This window comes from Myotis davidii, unplaced genomic scaffold, assembly GCF_000327345.1.
Source record: "Myotis davidii unplaced genomic scaffold, ASM32734v1 scaffold534, whole genome shotgun sequence".
Classification (NCBI taxonomy): Eukaryota; Metazoa; Chordata; class Mammalia; order Chiroptera; family Vespertilionidae; genus Myotis; species Myotis davidii.
The window spans coordinates 5250396-5257444 of NW_006286678.1; the positions used below are offsets into that span (position 1 = coordinate 5250396).

The 7049-nt window shown below is 44.2% G+C and overlaps 1 pseudogene; it reads right to left on the reverse strand.

The window, feature by feature from the left end:
- Positions 1–3023: 3023 nt before the first annotated feature.
- Positions 3024–3767, reverse strand: LOC102770070 (annotated as a pseudogene).
- Positions 3768–7049: the final 3282 nt, after the last annotated feature.

The following is a 7049-nucleotide window of genomic DNA, read 5'->3' on the forward strand; positions in this document are numbered from 1 at the left end:
GCTAGAGCCTCGACCCAGCCCCTCCAAGAACAGAAGTCTTCGTAGAACTGAGGCTAATTGAGCCTGAACAACTTGTGCCCAGACTATAAAGAAATTTAAAACATATTTGGGGGCCCTGGCCGGATGGCTAAGTGGGTTGGAGCGTCATCTCATTCACCAAAACGTTGCGGGGTGGGTTCTGGGTCAGGGCCCATACCTAGGTTGTGGGTTTGATCTCCGGTGGGGGCGCAAGCAGGAGGCATCCCATTGATGTTTCTCACGGCGAGGATTAAAGAATTGGGGAGGAAGCAAAGGGTTATAAAAGTCTTCATTTCCAACCCTGTTGTTATTATTTTTTCTTTGTTTTTTAAAATCCTCACCCAAGGATATTTTTTCCATTGATTTTTTTTTTAGAGAGAGAGAGAGTGGAAAGGAGGGAGGAGGGGGAGAGAGAGAAAAATAAAAAACATTGCCGTGAGAGACATGCAACAGAGGTACATGCCGTTCGTAAACCGGGAATCGAACCCAAGACCTTTCTCTCCTTAGGCTGTGGCTCTAACCATGCAGCCAAACCGGCCAGGTCCCCAACCCTCTTATTAATCATTAATAAGACTTGCTTTAACCACATTATTAACAGCAAATTAGATGAAGTGGAGACCACAGAACAAAGATAAATGCAGAGACAGCACAGAGCGTAAGTGAGACACGGAGACCCAACCCCGGAGCCCCAGACCGGCCCTGTGTCCTGTTTGCTCACCCCTTCCTGGGCTACAACCACTTTTCTTTTCACAGCAGAGGCCCCACCCACCTCTGGGTAGCATGGAGGCTGGGATTGTGGTCAACTCAGGCCCACATGGAACTTCCTCAAGGATGGATCACATGTTAGGTTATAAAACAAGTCTTAACAGATTCAGGTATGAATGAATTCATACCAAGTATCTTTTCTGATCACAATGGAATGAAGCTAAAAATCAATAGCAGAAGGAAAGCTGGAAAATTCACAAGTATGTGGAAATTAACACACTCGTGAACACCCATTGGGTCAAAGAAAAAAAATCACAAAGGAAATTAGAAAATAAATACATCCAGACAAATAAAAACACACACCACAATGCACCAAAACCTATGGGATGCAGCAGAAGCAGCCCGTCAGAGACAGCTCACTCCAACAGCTAACACTGACACGCTGCTGATAACGGTCTTATTGCAATCTTCGACTAATCGGAGCTAGATTAAAACCTCCTCAGATTACCTCGCCAAGGGTTACACAAATGTACTGGGGTAAGTAAAAGCAAGGGAGGCAATTTTAAATCTTTTTTTTCTCAGTTAAAATAGAGGCTAATATGCAGTGTGGTGCCCATGGGCTCCTTTTATAGAGAGGAAATACTTGAAAGCATTTCTGGATATTAGTTTATCAGACATGGTTGTGAGAGAATTTGGTTTATTCATGCATTCTTTTCACAACAGGAAGTCAAAATGTGGGAAATGACTGATTGAAGCAAAGGTCTGCGTACAGGAAATAACTGAGTTATGTTAGTAAATTGTGGGAGAAAGCTTAAATTGGGCCACCATAAATCAATGCATTGCTATTAATCCTTTCTCATTTCAATTATAAAACACAAAGGCACACGTATGTGCACACACATATATACAGTATGGGGCAAAAGTAGGTTTACAGTTCATACAGAAAATAATCCAGTAATAAATAATACAAGAATACACTCTGTGTTTTGCACACTCACAACTGTCAAACTAATTTTTCCCTATCCTGTACACCATTCTTAAAAGAGATGCCATTTTCAATACAAAGATTTTTTTCTGATATTTTAGATAAGACAATTACAAAGTAGGTATTATGGATTCCAAATGTCTTTTTCCCTCCAAATCAAATAGGTTTTAAATATATAGACAGCAATAGAAAATGAATATAACTTTGGAGGCACCTATCAACCAGTAAGGGGAGGGAGCTAATTTTTTTTAAAAAGTTATCTTTATTGTTCAGAGTATTACAGATGTCCCTCTTTCCCCCCCCCTATTAACTCCTTGGGGAGGGAGCTGATTTAACATGGGGATGAGGAAGGAAGAGGGAGAAAAAAAAAGAGAGAAAACAACCTGCTATATACTGATAATAGTTAAAGGACCGAGATTTGGTAATTAACAGACTTTTACCAATACAAATTTAAGAGGATTAAAATAATCTCTGTAATACAGTAAACACATACTGTTTCAATATGTTCCTTGGGCATAGGAGAAAGTCGTGACTTAGGGCTCTGGGAGCTACGCTGCTCCCAGTCTCACCTGTGCCACTGCTGGTAAGGAGTAACTGTTACTGCTGGCCTCTTATTAGTTGTGGAATTAAGGATGATTTTTGCATTTGCTTCCCCAAAATCTTTTTGGGGTTTCATCACAGTGTGGCGTTCATGGAGTGTGTGCTGGGTGTATGTAACTGCCATCCAGGTGGCACATCAGCTGCACGGATGAAAGTTGGGGAGCTGCTGGCACCCAGTCATGTAGCTCTCTAGTAACTGCTGCAGTGAGGGGGCATGTCTGCCTCTGAGCTTCTCTGCACTGACAATACAGAGGAGAATATGGCCCAGTCGGCGTGGCTCAGAGATTGAGCATCGATCTATGAATCAGGAGGCCATGGTTCGATTCCTAATCAGGGCATATGCCTGGGTTGCTCAATCCCCAGTATGGGACGTGGAGGAGGCAGCTGATCAATGATTCTCTCTCAAGACTGATGTTTCTCTCTCTCTCTCCCTCTCCCTTCCTCTCTGAAATCAATAAAAATATATTTTTTGTTCACTATACATCACAGAGATAGAGAACTATACAGCTTTACCAACAGGAACATACTTTTGTAGAATTGCTTATAGAATGAGGTGAAAAAAGGTGTCTTAAAACGTTTTCTGTTCACACATAGCCATTCTGTGGAATTAGACTTGCCTGTGTAAACTTTGATGCAGTTGGCCCTTCATCTTGAACTCTGAGATTCTCAGGTGAGAGAAGCTAGAGAGCAGAGAACCATCAGAACTTTCCCCCCATCACTGGGCGAAATGTTTGTGAAATATCAGGTTCTTCATAGCGGCTTTCACATCCTTGTTCCTCAGGCTGTAGATGATGGGGTTGAGCATGGGGGTCACCAGCCCATAGAAGAGGGAAATGAGCTTGTCTGAAAGGTCCTGTTTGTCTGCCCCCAGAGGGTCCTTGGATTTGGGTTTCCCATACATGAAGAGGATGGTCCCATAGAAGACGACCACAACTGTGAGGTGGGCAGAGCAGGTGGAGAAGGCCTTTCTCCTTCCCTCAGCTGAGGGGATCCTCAGGATGGTAGCAATGATGAACACATAGGAGACAAAAATGAACAGGACTGGGATTGCAAGGAAGATCATATTGGCCACAACCATGCTGATCACATTGATGGAGATGTCAGCACAGCACAGGCTGAGAAGGGGATGGCTTTCCTGGGGGTCAGGAAGCTGTCAAGAATGAGGGGAACTGAGGAGGTGGTGTAGCAGATGTCCAGGAAGGAGAGGTTCCCCAGGAAGAAGTACATGGGCGTGTGCAGGTGGGAGTCAGAGATGGTCACCAGGATGAGGACGCCGTTGCCCAGCAGGATCACCATGTACATCAGCAGGATGAGCACAAAGAATGTTTTCTCCAGTTTTGGGTGGGCGGAGAGGCCCAGGAGAATGAACCCCACCACGGGGGAGGTCTGATTGGACCTGTCCATGCTGTATCTACTCTGTCACCTGCGAGAACTCAGAAGGTCAACCTCGGCACTCTCTGACTCCAAACATGCCTGGGCAGCCCGGTAACATCCCCACCCGGCCGAGCAAGTGGGGGAATAGCGCTGACAGTTTGGTCATCTCTACAGGATTCTAGGGAAAATGTAGTAGAGATCAATATTTAATCTCTGCTTCCAGTAAGAACAAACAAGTTAATGTGGACTAATTCTCCTGCGGATGGCAATTATAAACACTGGACAAACTATATAAAACATCTGTGTAAAGTATTGGCAAGGAAAATAAAACAACAAGGAATTGTAGGGTCATAATTCTGGGGTAAATAGGAACTCAGAGAAGTAAGGCCAGCATTTGAGGCTGTTTTCAACTGGGACATTTGCAGCTTCTGGAGGTGGTCACCGAGAGGCCAAGAAGCACTGCTGACAGCCTCCTGGAGGTGGGGAGCAGGTTTTGAAGTGCAAGGCCCACCATGAAGTTGTTCCTAATTAAACTTCCTTCTGTTTGGGGAGGGGGGGGAGGGAGGATGGGAATCCGGCCCCCAGGGCAGCTCCATAAGAATAAGAGTGAATCAGAAGGAAACACACATTTACAGGTTTTGTAGCTAGCTTCAAATTTTCCCAAGCCCTGAAATTGGATTGAGGCTGTCCCAGATTTTTGGTGCTCCCAAATATCTAACAGAAGCAAACATAAATCCACTCTGAAGGAAGGTAACCTCACTGCAGCTTCTAAATCATTTCAACAAAAATTTTGCCAATACGACATCTGGTGTGTATATATTTTTAAAATATGGCACTCAGGTGACAAGACAACAGAAATGAAAATCAACAGGGTGATTCAAGTTGCGGCTCATGAGCTTGTGAAGGTTAGTGCTCTCGTGGCCACCGCTGTGCCATCTGTGGGCCATGAATCGTGGACCCGGGACCAAAATAGGCCACTAAGCTGCATAGTTCACGGTGGTCAAGACAAGGAAACAGCTGAAGTGTCCTTCAGTCGATGATTGGATAACAAAGATGTGGGACATCCATACAATGGAATAGTACCCAGCTGGAAGAAAAGATGAAATACTGCCATTTGTGACAAGGTGGATAGATTTTGAGAATACCATGCTAAAGCAGCAAAATCAGTAGACAGGAAAAGTCAAGAACCATGTGATTTCACTCACTGGTGGGCTATCAAACTTAAAGCAACAAATGCAAAAACAAGACAAACAAAAACACAGACAACAGTATGGTAGTTACTGGAGGGAAAGAAAGCAGGATCGGGAGGTAGTAAAAGGTAGAAGGGGTCCTACATGGTGAGAGGAGATTTGACTTTGGGTGGTAAACACACAATGTAATATACAGATTGTGTATTATATATAATTGTACACTTGAAACCTATATAATTTTAATAACCAATGTCATCCTAATAAATTTCTTATTTTTTTAAAGATTAGCAATAGGTAAAAAAAAATGAAACTCAAGTGTCCCTTTCCTTGGGGCTGGTGGGAGCCAAGAGCCTCTGCTGTGGAGTTACCTGTTGAGAGAATCAGCCCAGACCACAGTGCCAAGGTCTGAACAGGCTGCTGATCCTTTTGTACAGTTAGGGCAGCAAATGGGCCTTGCTGAGGTTGAAGGAGAATTCTGACTGATCATCCCGTCTTGTCATCCTCCGTCTGCCTTGCACGGGAGGCACTGGCTTCTCCCTGACACTGTTCATAGAGCCCTAGTCCTGCTCTGTCAGCTCTTCTTTCTGGGAAGCTTGAATGTCTCCTCAGACTGCGAAGAGCTCCCCAAACTGGGATTGATGCTGGACCAGTAGAAAACTGTAGGCAACACTGAGGGTGTTGGGCACTGAGTTTTATTTGCTCTGTATCTAAAATACTCATGAACTTCCCACACGTCCATAGCTCCAAATGTTTTCAGTTATCCGGCCCCTTCCTTGGTGTACAGGGGCACCTCCTTCCTGGAGAACCAGACCCGCCCCGGTTGGTACTTCGCATTATAGCTGTTACCACACCAGTCCCATCATAATTCAATTCAGGCTGACAGACGTGTATTGGGCATCTGCTCTGGGCCAGGCAGAATTCTAGGTGCCAGGATGACAGCAATGAATGGCATAACCCCTAACTCAAAAAGCTCAAAATCTAGAGAGGAAGTGGTGATCACCATTATTAATTAAGTAATTACATCGTCATCATTGTCAATGTTGTCGTCGTGGTCATCATCATCATCATTGTCATGGACTGTAATAATCACTCTAATGAGGAGGACAATAGGCCTTAGCGTCTATTTCACAATCTGCTCCCTTTCCAAAGCAGAAAGCCCCTTACTGCACTCCTCATAGTCCTCCCGCCTGGCCTGACACCCTGAGTGATGGGGGTGGGAGGGTTAAGAGGGGTGCTATGATTAACTTCCTGTCCAGGGTCTTTTCAGTTGGAAGTGGTTCCCCTTTGATACTAAGCTAAAATATGCTCCTTTGCAGCTTTAATCCCTCTTCCATAAAAAGCCCTCAAAATGTCCAGAAATAGCTTGGCCAGCGAGGCTCAGTGGTTGAGCATTGACCCATGAACCAGGAGGTCACGGTTCAATTCCTGGTCGGGGCACATACCCAGGTTGCGGGCTAGATCTCCAGTGTAAGACATGCAGGAGTCAGCAGGAGGCAGCTAATCAATGATTCTCTCTCATCATTGATGTTTCAATCTCTCACTCCCTCTTCCTTCCTCTCTGAAATCAATAAAAATATATACATTTTAAAATCCAGAAACAGTGTGACTTCAGCATGAACATAAACAAGAGTAGTCTCTAGTCTTCTCTGAGGGCCTTTAAAAAATCAATATATCTCTTAGAGGCACACACAACATCCACTCTCTCTAAAAAAAAAATTTAAAAAAATTTTTAAAAAATCAATGGAAAAATATCCTCAGGTGAGGATTAACAAAAAACAGACAAACAAACCAACCTGCGCTTACCTTTACCAGAAAAATGGTGAGTAACAATATTTGTTTCCTAAGGGCTGGGAAGAGGCCACATGTCAGACATAGTGACACTGGGTCTGAAGCTCCAGGGTGAGAGTTCAGAACGTGTGACAGGTGCAGGGCCCAGCCAGTCCCTCCCCTCCGCCTGCCTTGTGTGTTCAAGGGCACATTCTCCAAAGGACTGGACAGTGCCCTTAGATGATAATTTAAATTCTAGTCTGTTCTTTGGGGCCATTTTAGTCCCTAAAGTCATTTAAAGTTTGGAAAGTGAGTTGTACTCAGTTTAAAAAGTTTGTATTCTTCTGGGATAAGATCCCCAAGATCCAATTAGGATGAAGGCGCTGGGAAAGGTTTGCTGCTTGCTTCCT